At 37.7% G+C, this 14379-nt stretch overlaps 1 protein-coding gene and 1 non-coding gene across 2 annotated transcripts in view; one reads left to right on the forward strand and one right to left on the reverse strand.

Moving 5' to 3' along the window:
* Positions 1-14379, reverse strand: part of TNNI3K (TNNI3 interacting kinase) — a 423099-nt gene that overhangs the window by 390021 nt on the left and 18699 nt on the right. The window lies entirely within an intron of this gene.
* Positions 13772-13876, forward strand: LOC111761188 (U6 spliceosomal RNA). Its single transcript, XR_002794620.1, has one exon. It is a non-coding gene; the product is annotated as a U6 spliceosomal RNA (small nuclear RNA).

Here is a 14379-nt window from a genome sequence, read left to right on the forward strand (position 1 = left end):
TTCAAGTCTATTTTATTCACTAATAATATAGCTACTCCTGCCCTTTTCGGTTATTGTTTGCTGTAAGATTGTTTTCCAGACCTTAATTTTCAATCTCCTTGTATCCCTGGGTCTAAGATACATTTCTTGTAGACAGCATATAGATGGGTCATATTTCCTTATCCAATCTTCCAATCTGTGTCTCTTAACAGGTGAGTTTAATCCATTGACATTCAGTATTATGACTTTCAAGAATTACTTATATTAGCCATATTTTGTTTGGATTTTTGTTGGTCATATTTTGTTTGATTTTCTTTCTCTTTGTCTTTTTAGTTGTTCTTATACTCTCCTCCAACTTTGTCTCTCCTGTTTTTTTCTTTCCTCCTGCAGAACTTCCTTTAGTATTTTTTGAATGGCAGGGTTCTTGTTGGCATACCTTTTAATTTCTGTTTATCTGTGAATATTTTGAACTCTCCATCATTTTTGAATGCCAGCTTTGCTGGATATTTTTGGTTGGAAATTTTTTCTTTTAGTACCTTGACTATGTCATACCACTGCCTTCTTGCCTCCATGGTTTCAGATGAGAAGTCAGCATTTAATCTTATGGAGCCTCCCTTGTATGTGATGGTTCTCTTTTCTCTTGCTGCTTTCAGTATTTTCTCTTTGTCTTGAGCACTGGATAATTTGACAAGTATATGTCTTGGGGTAGGCCTGTTGGGATTTATGCTATTTGGGGTGTGTTGTGCTTCCTGGACATGTACATCCATCTCCCTCAATAGGTTTTGGAAGTTTTCAGCCATTATTTCCTCCAACATCCCTTCTGTTCCCTTTCCAGTCTATTCTCCTTCTGGGATGCCATTAATGCATATGTTTGTGTATTTTGCATTGTCTTTCAGGTCCCTAAGTCCTAGCTGGATTTTTTCCTTCTATTGATCAATTCTACTATCCATTTGATTTCAGATGTACTATCTTCCACATCACTAATTCTTTCCTCTCCCTCTTCAAATTTGCTGTTATTTGCTGTGAGTGTATTTCTGATTTCTTGAATTGTGCTGTTCATCACCATCATTTCTGTTATTTTTTGTATACAATTACAATTTCTTCTGTATGCTCTCCAAGTGTTTTCTTAATATCCTTAATCTCTTCCTTCACTTCGTTACATTGGTCCATGATATATGGTTTGAGAGCTTTGATTAGTTGTTTGATGTTCCACTTCTCTTTCTGATTTTTATTTTGTTCATTAGATTGGGTCATGTTTTCCTGATTATTGGTATGGCTTGTAGTTTTTTGTTACTGTCTGGTCATCATTTTATCTTGATGGGTTTATTCAGTTGATTAGCTTCTTTGTCTAATCTCAGGGTTTAATAAATTGTTGGTTTTGAGTGCATGTTAAGTCTTCTGTTTGTCACTTTGTTCTTCTTATTCTATTTCTTTGATGTTGGCTAACTTCCCTTGAAGGAAAATATTAGGGCCAGAGAAAGCAAAAGGGGTAAGGAAAGAAAAAGTATAATAATAGTATTGATAGTAAATGTTATCAGAAAAACCATGTGAGATTCAAGAGAATGGATATTAAACTCATGTAAGCTGTGTCGAATTATAACAGTAAGAATAGTGGAGTACCTATAATGACATAGAAAACTGAATATGGGGAGGAATATAGTATGAATTAAAAGGTCAGTGTGGTCAGGAGAGAAGGAAAGAGAAAAGGAAGCACAATAATATAAAGAGTGAATAAAAGATAGAAAACAGAATAGAGGTATTAGAAATAAAAAGTCAGAAAAATTGGGGGCTAAACAGAGAGGTGGAATGTAAGAGAAACAATAAATGAAATTAAAGATGAGGAAACACAGCAAATAAGAAAAGCTGCCTGCAGCACCTAATATAAAAAAAGAAAAAAGAACGAAAGAAAAGGGGGGGGGGGAGTAAGCAAGGAAAAGGAAAAAAAAAAAAAAAAGGGAAAAAGAGCTGTGGGGGGATAAAGAGGAAGGAAAAACAAGAAAACAAACCAACAAAAAAGACCAGACAAGGCCTCAAGCAAGGAATCCTTTTGCAATTCAATAAACTGCTTAGGAGTTTGACCTTCCCCCTTTCTCCCTTCCTCACTACCCTCTCTCCCAGGGCAGCAGGAAGGCTGTGTGAGGGGTACTGTAGGAGTTTCAAATGGGTCCCTGGTGAACCAACTCAACACAGAAAATAATGACTTTTAATTTCTTGAGAGAGAGCACCCATAGTTTGCCAGGAAACCTACATATGCTATTGGAAGCCTGCAAAGCATGTTCTACTGCTCCTCTCCCTTAGGTGTGCTAAAGGAGGGCTAGTTAATTTTCTGACTCCACCTTCTCCCAGACCAAGTTTCCTATCCCAGGGCATTTAGGTAAATTGGGCTCTCTCAGCAGATTCACCTCTCCTTTCTTCCTAGGCTCTCTCCAAGCCAGCTGATATGCTTCTTCAATCTCAAAAAAATAAAGGGGAGGGGGGGGACAGAAAATTGAACCTGCACTCCTCAGGGCCCTCTGCACCTCCCACCAAAATACTCCCACTCCTGGAGTTAGTTCAAGACCAGAGGGTTAGGGGTATTCCAGATTTTGGAGGGTGCTAGGTTCAGGAATTTTAAACCTCTGTTAATGCAGACTTGGGGTACATGGGACTATGGAATGTTGGTTACGGGGGTTCAGGGAACACGGACTTGGGGATCATGTGTTTGGGGAACATGGGGCTTGGGAACACTGCCATGTGACCAGCAGTTTTTAGGGAATGCTGCAGCCCTTAGCCCTAGAGTGAAGGGTTTTGCTTTCCCACAGCTTCCAACTTCAGCATTAGAAACCCACACTTTTACCTTGAACAAGCACTACTTTTGTCGCAGGCTCTCCAGATCAATGTCCAGATAACCCTGCTTTGTAGGTTTCCAGAACAGCCTGCTACAGCAAGATTTCATGCCCAAGCAGCTCATCCTTTGTAGGAGAGATGATGGGGATATATTCACTCAGACACCATCTTGCCCCACCTCCTACTCCTGTCTTTTCTTTTCAGGTTGTAGCACACCCTTTTGTATTTCCTGCAAAGCTTGTCTCTTGGTTACAAACTCTGTTTCTGTTTGCCTGTGAATATTCTAAACACTCCCTCATTTTTGGAAGACAATCTTGCCAGATACAAGATTCTTGGCTGGAAGTTTTTCTCTTGCTGTATGTTAAATATAACATACCACTGCCTTCTTGCCTCCATGGTTTCTGATGAGAAATTGGCACTTAATCTCATTGGGTATCACTTATACATTTCTTTTCTCTTGCTGCTCTCAGAATTCTTTGTGTTTGGCATTTCACATTCTGATTAGTATGTGTCTTGGAGTTGGTCTATTCGGATTTATTCAGATTGGAGAACACTGTACTTCTTGGACATGGATATCTATGTCCTTAAATAGGGCTGGGAAATTTCCTACCATTATTTCTTTAAATATTCCTTCTGCCCCCTTTCCTTTCTATTCTCCTTTTTGGATACCATGACACATATTTTTGCATGTCTCTTGCTGTCATTCATTTCCCTGAGACCTTGTTTTTTTTCCATTCTTTTCTTCATCTGTTCTTTTGTATGTTCACTTTCAGAGGCCATTTCTTCAGGCTCACCATTCCTTTCTTCTGCTTCCTCAAATCTGCTATTATATGATTCCAGTGTATTTTTAATTTCATTTATTGTCCCCTTCATTCCCATAAGATCTTTTTCTATGTATGCTTTCAAATTCTTCGTGCTCATCAAGTGTCTTCTTAATATCCTTAATCTCCTTACCATCTCACTTGAATTTATTAAGGAGATCTGTTTGAACATCTGTGATTAGTTGTCTCAACTCCTTTATGTCATCTGGAGGCTTATCTTGTTTCTTTCACTGGGCCATATCTTCCTCTTCTTTGGTGTGGATTGTAATTTTTTGTTGGTTTCTTGGTATCTGGCTTACTAGATGTATTTATTCTGGGTGCAGTTTCTTTCTTCAGTTTAAGGCTTTCTTGCCCTTTCTCCCTTGCTGGTTGCGCAGGAGCCAAGGATGTAGTTGGTACTGTAAGCTGAGGAGTCTTAAGCTGCCCTCATTATCCCAGAGACCATTAAGCTTCTCCCAACTTTCTCTTTTGCCAGGGGTAGGGGCAGCCACAGCTATGTGTAATAATCTAAGTTGTTCAGGCCTAGACTGTAGTTGCTCAGAGGGACTGATGAAGCTTCAAGTCCCCCCCCCCCCCTTTCCTTACACTTTTAAAATTAAAGTTAATAGATCACAAAGAACATTATGTTAAAAAGCATTTAAAAAAAAACATAAAAAACATGAGGTTTCCATATACCCTGCTCCTCACCCCCCACTCCATCATTCTTGTAAATCAAGTCCCTTTCTCTCCTGCCTGGGGTGGGGATGGAGTTGCAGGTGTGGGCAGAAATCTATGCTGTGTGGGTCTACAGGTGCCCTGGGTAGACTTCTGGCTATTCAATCTGTGCCAGCCAAACCAAATGTATCTGCAGGTAACTGGAGAGGGTGGTGCAGGGCCTGCAAGCTTCCTCCCTTCTAGAGGTTGATGCTGAAGCCTAGATTAGGGCTACAGGCCAATCTGGGTGAAAAAAAGCTGGTCCTTACCATCACTGTGAATTTCAGTCAGCCCAGCTTCTCCTCATACTGCAGGTGGAGTGAAAATGGTGGCTACCATCTTCTTTCTGACTTGGACAGGTTCAAACTTTAGCTGTTCTTACAGTTATATTTTAGCCAATGGAATTCACTAATTAGTAGCTGAAATTGGTGGCCAACCATCTTTTCCTCCCTTGTATTTGGGAAACAAAGCTTTCAATTCCAGCCACAGAATAGCTTCTTAGGTGGTTTGCACTGCCAGAGTAGGATGATCACTGGCCTCTGTGGCACAGCCTGCATTTCCTGGAGAGCTTGGTGTGGGTTCCCCCAGCTTCCTACCTGCTGGAGGTGGGCCTGGGACTATGCTAGAGCTGCGATCTAATCTGGATGGAAAGAAGCTGGTCCCTACAAGCACTGTGATTTTCATCCCACCCCACATCCCCTCCCGCCAGGAGCAGAGTTAAAATGGTGGCTATTGGCCTCTTTCTGATTTGGAAGTTTCAAACTTTAGCTATTCTTAAGATTATACTTTGGCTTGTCAAATTGACTAATCAGTAGCTGGAGTTGGTGCCCAATCACCTTTCTCCCCCATTTTCAGGAAATGGAGCTTCCAGTTACAGTCAAGGAATAGCTCCTGAGGCAGATTGTGCCACCAGTGGAGGATGGACACCAGCCTCCAGGGTGTGGAGTGTTCTACTTATGCATCTTCTTTGCAGATGGGCAGTCTCATCCTTCCATTCTTTCAAGGATATTGGAGGATGCTTTTATCTCTTGGAGTCCACTAAGGGGTGCTTTAGATAACTCTGGGTGATTACTAACTATTCTGTAGCATGAGCTGACTCTAGGTGCTCCTAACTCTGTTGCCATCTTGCTGGTTGTGTTTCTCCTGTGATTTTCTAATATGTTCCTTTGACTGGGTCATATCTTCCTGTTTCATAATATGATTTGTAACTTTTTGCTGATGTCTAGGTATCTGATTATCATAATTAACTCTGATGGCCAATTTCTCTCTCTTGCTTAGGGTTTTATTATTGATTGGCTTTGTGTTAACACTCTTCTTTGATATGTGGTGCAACTTATTCCAGATATTTAGAATGGCCCATGTTTAACTGACCAAAACAGGGCCAGGGAATCACAAAGGAGGCACAGACCAGTTACAGTGGACTCTGAGGAGAGGTTCAGGAATGATACCAAAAAGCATTTTTGTTGACTTCCCAAAGCTGCATTTTCCTGGCCTGCCCAGCAGATTTCACTCTGGCAAATTGTTACCCACAGACCTATGGAAGGAATATATGATTTTCAACCTCCACCAGGCAGTGCTGAAATAATGGCTATGGTGAACCTTGCAAGTGTGATGGGCACCAGCAACTGCAGCAGAGTGATTCATTTACAATTTTTTTTTTTTTTGCCACAGTTTCTCAGTCTCCCTGTCTCACTCATATCTGGATACTGTACAGTGATCCCTGCCTTAGGAGTCCCAGAATCACTGTTCCAGTTTCTGTCACTAGGTTACTTTGAGGAGTGTCTTGTAGCTCTCTACTCCACTATTTACTCCAGAAGTTTCATGAGTGCACTTTTGAGTTTGAATCAGGAAGTCTGGTTTTAATGCCTTAAGCTTCTTCAGATTCATACAGCATTGTTTCCCATCTCTTTGAATCTTGGAGGTCAGGAATCAAATTGAATGGATAATTTCCCCAAAGTCAGGAAGTCTTCAGCATCAACTTCTCAAATCTAATCTAAGCTGTTTTGTTCCTGAATACTGGCTGCCAGTGATCCTGGACTCCTCTGTCACATGGCAAGGGATATAGTGGCATCTACTGGTCTTTCCCTTCTCTTTCAGAATTCATTACTTCTACCTTCTTGTTTCCATGGCTTTCTCTTTTTTCTTCCATGTGTTCCTTGATCACTGTTAATAATAACTCATTACTACATTTATGGAGTAAAATTGCTAAAAAAAAAATAGCAGTCTTTTACGAACCTTTAGACTGTTTGAGTGTAGTGATTTTATGAAAGAAAAATTATAAAACAAGAAGAAATTTATTTCAATGTTATACCTGAAGGTCTGAATTGATATAATTCTGGTAAGATTTAGAAAATAAAAAACATTTTTCACTGGGAAGCTATTGAAATGGCTTATAATTGTCACAAAACTGTCACTTCATAAGAAAGACTATTTCTATCATAATGCATATTACACTCTGGAGTGGAATTTAAGAGTGACTTGCTTTTAATTTTTTCTAGATCTTTTTACTAAAACTTCTTGGTTACATCTAGTTTAGAATCATTTGTTCTAATTCACTTTTTTTCCTCCACATTTTAACATCTCTGAAAAGAGCATGTATCTTGAGTGTTTTACAATAGCTTTTAGCCAGGTAGCAATTGTCACGGAGGTGTTATTATCTGCTTATATGTGAACTTGGTTATAGCTATGCCTATGTCACTTTGGTTGAGTTAGGTGCACTGTAGGTCCATGCATGTGTGGTACCATACAACAAGGAATGCAACTTAAGGAAAGACAGTTTCAAATTCTTTGGGACAGAACATTTCAAGGAAACTAAAATTCATCCAATCAGTTGAAGGCCTTAAAAGGAGAAGTGGTGATTTCAGCAGTCAGAAGAGAGAATTTCCATCTCTATTCTAGCCAGCCAGCTTCTCCTGGGGAATTCATAAAAAATTAGAATTCACTGGAGTACCCACGTTGCAGCCTGCCCTATGAATTTGGACTTGCCCATCTCCACAGTTGTGTGAGATAATTCTTTTAAAAAATTCATAATTTTAGAGTTCTGTTTCTCTAGAGCATGCTAATACATCTTTGGTACCAGGCGTGGGTTTTGAGAAACAAAAATCTTAAGGATGAGATTTCCGAATTGGCTCTGAGGTTTTTGGAATTGTAACTCTAATCTGATTTGATTCAAATGCATTAATGACTCTATTTCCAACAATCAATATGGCATTGACAGTTCACGGATTGAGTTGGCAATACAAATAACATAAAATATCACCACTGGATAGAGCTTCTCAAATGCTTACAAGAAGTGAAATTCTGACTGAGGGTGTTCTTGACACCTTAACAGTTTTTCTGGCTGGTTCTTCCTAAATATGCTGGATACTGTTGTAAAAAAAAAAGGGGGGGGGGGATGAGAGCAAGGCTTCAAATTCCCAATTGAAGCACAACATGAGAGATGAATGAAGGGAAGGTCTCTCCTACACTGCCAAAAAATTAACACTTCACCAAAGAGACCTGTGATATTTTACCAGGATAAATGTGCATTGGGAAAAAAGAAATGACCAAACAACTTGAGATTATTAGTCACTGGCTTAGAATTGACATTAACACTAGGAGAACCAAAATGATACTGCTGTTAAACAGAGTAATGGTTTATGGAGATCAAGTGATAAATAGTTTTAGCTCAGATCTGTTTCACGTGGGTTCAGAAGATCCCTAAACCCATTCTGTGATTATTTCCCAGTTCCAGAATGCATAATTGGAACATATCAACAACTGACAGAATCCCCACATTTGTTCTCTGACTTGTAGGTGAGAGCTATTATGGCAGGAAAGGCCAAATGGAAGCAATTAGAACTCTTTCTAGGAAAATAGTAAATAAAAAGCAATAGTGCATTCCTGGAGGGGTTGCAGATTGATGTCACCATCAAGGACTTGCAGGATGCAAGGGTAGTGCTTTTTCTTTCTTAGAGGAACATAAAATGGTGAATCTTATATTTGATGGCACTTTAGGTAAAATATTGTACATTTAATGAATGACAAACACATGGCATACTCTGAAAGCTCTTCAAACAGGTGATCAAGAAATGTTAAACAATAACTACAAACCCTTTTTATTTTCTCCATGGGAAGAACCCAGAAAGTGGGGAAATAAATAACATAATTGAGGGTCACAGACAAGTCATTTCTAGTTTACCCATTTCCATATTGACATGTTACTCTATAAATGAAAGCAGTGCAGATCAGTTCTTATTTCAATATATTCCTTTTAATATAAACCACAAAACTGACACATCCTGTCTCTAATTAATTATTGGACTTCGATATAAGGACATTTCCTATCAGTGTTTATACCAAAATGGTAGCACATAACTTGGAATTCCAGGCAATTTCTATTTTCCTGAAACCCGTTTGTGGTCTGTGTATTATTTAAGTCTTTCTATTTTTCTGCCTCTCTCCTGTTACCTAACATTAGCCAATTACTGGTTTTCAATATTGTCACCAAGGCTTGTGCAGAGAATATGGATGCAAAGTATAATAAAATCTGTCCATCTGGCAATTTAAAAGTTCTGTTAAAGGGATTATTTGAAGATGAAAGCAATGACCAAAATGAAGTTATATGATTATCAGTGCATGTCATTATTCCTATCTACCCCATGAAGATAATGGATTTCTGTGTGTGTGTTTTCCTACGGAATGGAACATTATGGAAAATTAATAAGATATACAAAAATATTATCAAGCCTATAAGCACAAAATAACATGCACATCCTTTTCATTTCATTTTGATAAGACAACATAATTGAGAGCTATAGATTTTTTAACTGTTTTGTACATTTAATAATTGAAAATATAAAATTAAAGTTGAATAAAAACATACATCTCTCAATTAAATGTACTGTATACATATAAAATTTTTTTTTTGAATTATACCATACGCTACATAATATATTTGGTTTATAGTATGCAGGCATACAGTTAATGTCCTCAAGGCTCATCCATGTTTGTCATATGCTTTACAACTTCATTTCTTCTTTCAGCTGCATAATATTCCATCATGTGACTACACCACAGTTTGTTTATCCATTCATCAGTTAATGGACACCTGGATTGTTTCCAACTTTTGGCAACTGTGAATAATGCCACTATGAATATTGGTGTGCAGATGTCTGTTTGTGTCATGAGAGCTATAGATTATCATCATCAATTCAGAACTGGTTGTATCTAGTCATTTATCAATTTAAATAATCAGATAATAAAGCACTGATCTAATCTGAATTTGTCAGCAAGGACCCTACGTCATTTTTATTAGTTCATCTAAATATGATTACATTTGAGGAAAGAGTTGTCAATAAACACTTAGAATATTACTAGAACCAAAGTCCAAAAGAAGACAGAAAAACTTTAAGGGTATCTTTAGAAAATTACATTTGAAGCTACAATGGTATGTGAACAAAACAATGCTCCACAAATCTATCCTAATTTAAAGGAAAATTGCAAGAGTGGTGAATATGCACCAAAAACAACATGCCTTTTCTAACTTATAGTCTTGCAATGTTAATTCTTTCATCAAAAAATAGTTTATCTGTATTTTGAGGTTAATGTTATAACAACGTTAATATAGTTTTCATTAGTTCATTTCCGTGAAACAAGCAAAAAAGTCTACAGAAAATCCTGTATTTGCCACTTGTTCAATTAAAAGAAGCCAAAGTATACAACACTGAAGATGTTCTCTAAATCAGATTGCTTTTTTCTTTAATTTCTAGAAAAATTCTCTCTCTGTAAGTTATCATGTCTTCTACATCTTTGTAGATAAGCATTTCTTCAATGGACAACAGCTGATAGCTATTCAGGCTGAATGTTGACTTGTTCTTTATAGCATTTAACATTTTTAGGGATGTTGTAACTGAATCACTCAAAGAAGAACAAACTGGGAAAATGCGAGCAGTCCATAAACTCAAATATGTCTTATTTCCAGAGAAAAGTTCCTCTGTAACTTTGAGATTCCAAGTATCTAAACATGACAGGAAACAGACTCCAAAGAATTGAAGTAACTTTACATCTGACAAACTTTTAACATTCTTTTTCAAGTTGTCCTGTATTCCAAATGCCACAGTTGAATATTTTAAACATCCACTCATCTTTAAGCTTAAGGAACACACAAAAGAATATGCAGGCAGGATGGCTTTTGATATGATATAAGAACCACTGATAATGCAGTTTTCTGCAACTGAAACATTAGGCCCCAATCTGGAGTATTCCACAACTGAGCCGGGTGCCACAGAACATCTTGAATCCAGTATACTTTGAATGACACAGGATGTTTTACCAAAGCATTCTGGTAATGCTGGAGAGATGCTAAAAGCTATGGACTGTAAGCCAAGCTCTGATTTCAAATTGCCATCTGAAGACAAATGAAACAAATACTCTTCTGTTGTTCCAATGTGATAAAATTTGGAGTTATTAAGAACAACAACATTTAGTGATGTTCCTTTAAGAAGATGAAATATTTTCTGTCTTATATCTACCAATTCTGAATCTTCGTGAGTGACATTTGATATATTTCTGGTATACTCCATGGTAGCTCCAGGTCCCAAGGCCTGCAGAAAGTCTCCATATGCATCTATTTCACAGTTGAGTGTGCCAATATTTTCATAAAAACCAAGTAACATTTTTGCTGATTTATAATCTATGTAAAATAGGCTGTCTGTGTAGACATATTCACTGTCTAATTTAAGAGACGGATGGTCACCTCCAGCAAAGCCCTGTTGAGGAAAATTTCCAGCTCTATACACAGCATCAAACTGAAGCATATTTTCTATACTGGGCTTATGAAGGAAACGATGGCAACACCTATACTCAAGATCTCTATGTTCTGAATAATTAAAAGGTTCTAAGACAAATACTCCATGTGTGGTTCCTACAGTCAAACTAGAAGGATGAGCTAAGGCAGTAAAGCCAGGTTTGTCAAACTTAATAAACTCAGATTTTCCAGCACTATAAAGTTCTATATCATCTGCACAGGTAATTAGAATTCCAGGATTCATATGTGAGGGGAAATCAATGTACATGGCTAATTTTAATTCCAACATCTGATAAATGGGGTTACCAAGAGGTAAAGCAGTGAAAATTTTCCCCAGAGCACTTGCATTAGGAAGGCGTTGACTGTAGCCACCTATAAAATTAAACAAACAAAACAAACATTTAAAAATGTGTTATTTATTAGATTTTAAAAACCCAAAGGCATCAATTACAATGCAAAATATCTATAAAGATATTTAATATATAGAATGTGCTACTATAACTTACAAGATAATAATGAATTACGAGTGACAAGTTTGAAAAGCAATTTTCCTGTAGCCATTTGACATAATGCAGTTTAAAATTCCAGATTAGGAAAGAATTCTAATATACTATAGATCCTATGAAGTGTTTCAAATCAAATGTAACCCTGGGCTAAATTATGATCTAGTATCTACATTTTAAGCAATGGTTTTAATCATATTCTACAAAAGGAATATGTTTCATAGGAAAAAAGAGTTGTTGCCAAAAACCGCTATACCAATTCCAAATTATAATTATCTACTAAATAGTAATTTCCAGATGCAGTAGCTTTCCTTGAATTATTATATACATTTAAAGGAAATAAAATTACATTTATTTAAGAGTTTTAAAATTTATATGTTTTTAATTTAGAAAGGCTTTGTCCCTCTGAACCTTATAACTTCTTAATTTCTTGAAGTGTGTTCTTCTCAGTATGTTAATTAGCTTACAGCATTTTTTTATATAACCAATTATAGTGAGAGACAGCATTACATAGAGAAAAAGTCAAACAAAACTGGTTCAGGGAAGTAGATCCGGATAGAGCATCTGCCTACCACATGGGAGGTCCAAGGTTGAAACCCAGGGCCTCCTGATCCACGTGGTGAAGCTGGCCTACAGGCAGTGCTGATATGCGCAAGTAGTGCCATGCCATACAAGAGTGTCCCCTGTGTAGGGGAGCCCCACGTGCAAGGAGTGTGCCCTGTAAAGACAGTTGCCCTGTGCGACAAAAGTACAGCCTGCCCAGAAGCTGGGTGCACACACGGAGAGCTGATGCAGCAAGATGACACAACAAAAAGAAACACAGATTCCTGGTGCCGCTGACAAGATATAAGTGGACACAGAGAGCAGACAACTGGGGGGGGGGGGCGGGGGGAGGGGAGAGGCGGGAAGGGGAGAGAAATAAATAAGAAATAAATCTTTAAAGAAATTGGTTCAGTGATGTCATCAATATGTAGCATAAGACATCTCCTAGAAAAGTCTCCCTTTGGAAACAACTAATAAAGGGACCAATCCCACTTGTTTGGAACTCTGGATTGTGATAGAGACTAGAGAAGGACTCTACAAATGCTGAATCAAAGAAAAAGAAGAAAAATAATAACGACAAAAATAACAAAAATAAAGGGAGGAGATATATGACCTGGACCTACCAGTCTGGACCCCTCCCTGTTAAATGGTCCCACGCAGCTTAAGTGTCACACAGAGGCAGCGTGGCCCAGAGACGTTCTCCTGTCGATTCAGACCATAAAGCCACTCTGAAAAGACTCAGGATGGACCATAAGCAACTGTCCAGTGCTTATATACAAAAGGGACTCCAGGGAATAAAAGAGACATTGGTAGAACTGTTGGCAAGAGATATACACACTCACCACCCCCTCTGATTATTGGATTACCTAAATGAAGAAAGGGACATTTTAAACATTGAACCCACCTGGCTCCCTAGGGTAGGACAAACTAACAGGGTAGTAACCAGAGGCAGAAAAGCCTCACAGAGTAACAAAAGGGGAAAACTGAACTACTGTAAAGTAGGACAGGTCCTAGACCTGAAAAGAATAATGAAAAGGGGCACTGAGTGAGGAAAAGAAGTTAAACAAATCACAGGTTTTGGGAGAAAATTCTGCACAAAAAATGACTAAAAAAGATCAGGATTCCCAGAGGAAAAAAAGTTTTGTCCTGGAGGTGAGACAACTGCACATAAATGGGTAATCTTAGAGATTGTACTGCATGTCAACAGCAAGAATCAGGTGCAGAAGACCTTGAAAATTTGAACAGTTAAATATGGGCCAATCTAAAGGGTCAGTTTAAGTTGGACCAAATATCAAAGAACAGCCTTAACATATAGCCAATCTACAATAAAACCCTTGGTAAAAAAGAAACTGACCTTCAGAGTTAGCATATCAACACATCAAAATAATCAGACGCCCAGTTAACAGCAAAAAATTACAAGCCATATTGAGATATAGGAAGACATGGCTAAGTCAGGGGAACAAATGAAAACTTCAGAGGAGACAAAGACTTTGGAATAACCAATCAAAGATGTTCAAGAAAATCTCCTAAATCAACTCATGGAGTTGAAGGAAAATATAAAAAGAAAAGAAACTAATGGTCATTATAGAGCTCAAGGATACTGAGAGAAATTGAAAGTGGTGCTTGCTTCACTAGCACATGTATTAAAACTGAAATTAGGCACAGAAGATCAGCATGGCCTTGGTGCATGATGACACACAAATTCATGGGCATTCCATATTTTTAGGACTTTCTAACAAAGGTAAAAAGGCAGCCCACCCAATGGGAGAAAATATTTGGAAACCACATATTTTGTATTTGGAAATCAAATACAAAAAGCATTTAATATCAATGATGAAAAGAAAAATGACCCAATTAAAAATGGGCAAAAGAGTTGAAAAGACACTGTCCAAAGGCTTAATTTGTGCAGAATTTGTAATAAGGTTGATTATAAATGTTCGGAATTAGATAGAAGCAATGACAGCACATTAGAGTGAATGTAATTAGCAGTACCAATGTATGATTGTGGTTGAAAGTTTGCGGTTGTTTATATCACTAGAAGAAAAGCTAAAGGAAAAATGGGATTGTATAGCACTGTGAACCCTGTTGCAGAGCATAAGTGTGGTTAACAGTACACATATAAGAATGTTCTTCCATGAACCAGAACGAATATATGTTAATATTATAAGATGGAAATAATAGGGTAGTATATGAGCTAAAATGCACCTAAAAAAAAATCTAAAACAAT

This window comes from Dasypus novemcinctus, chromosome 9 (genome assembly GCF_030445035.2).
Source record: "Dasypus novemcinctus isolate mDasNov1 chromosome 9, mDasNov1.1.hap2, whole genome shotgun sequence".
Lineage (NCBI taxonomy): Eukaryota > Metazoa > Chordata > Mammalia > Cingulata > Dasypodidae > Dasypus > Dasypus novemcinctus.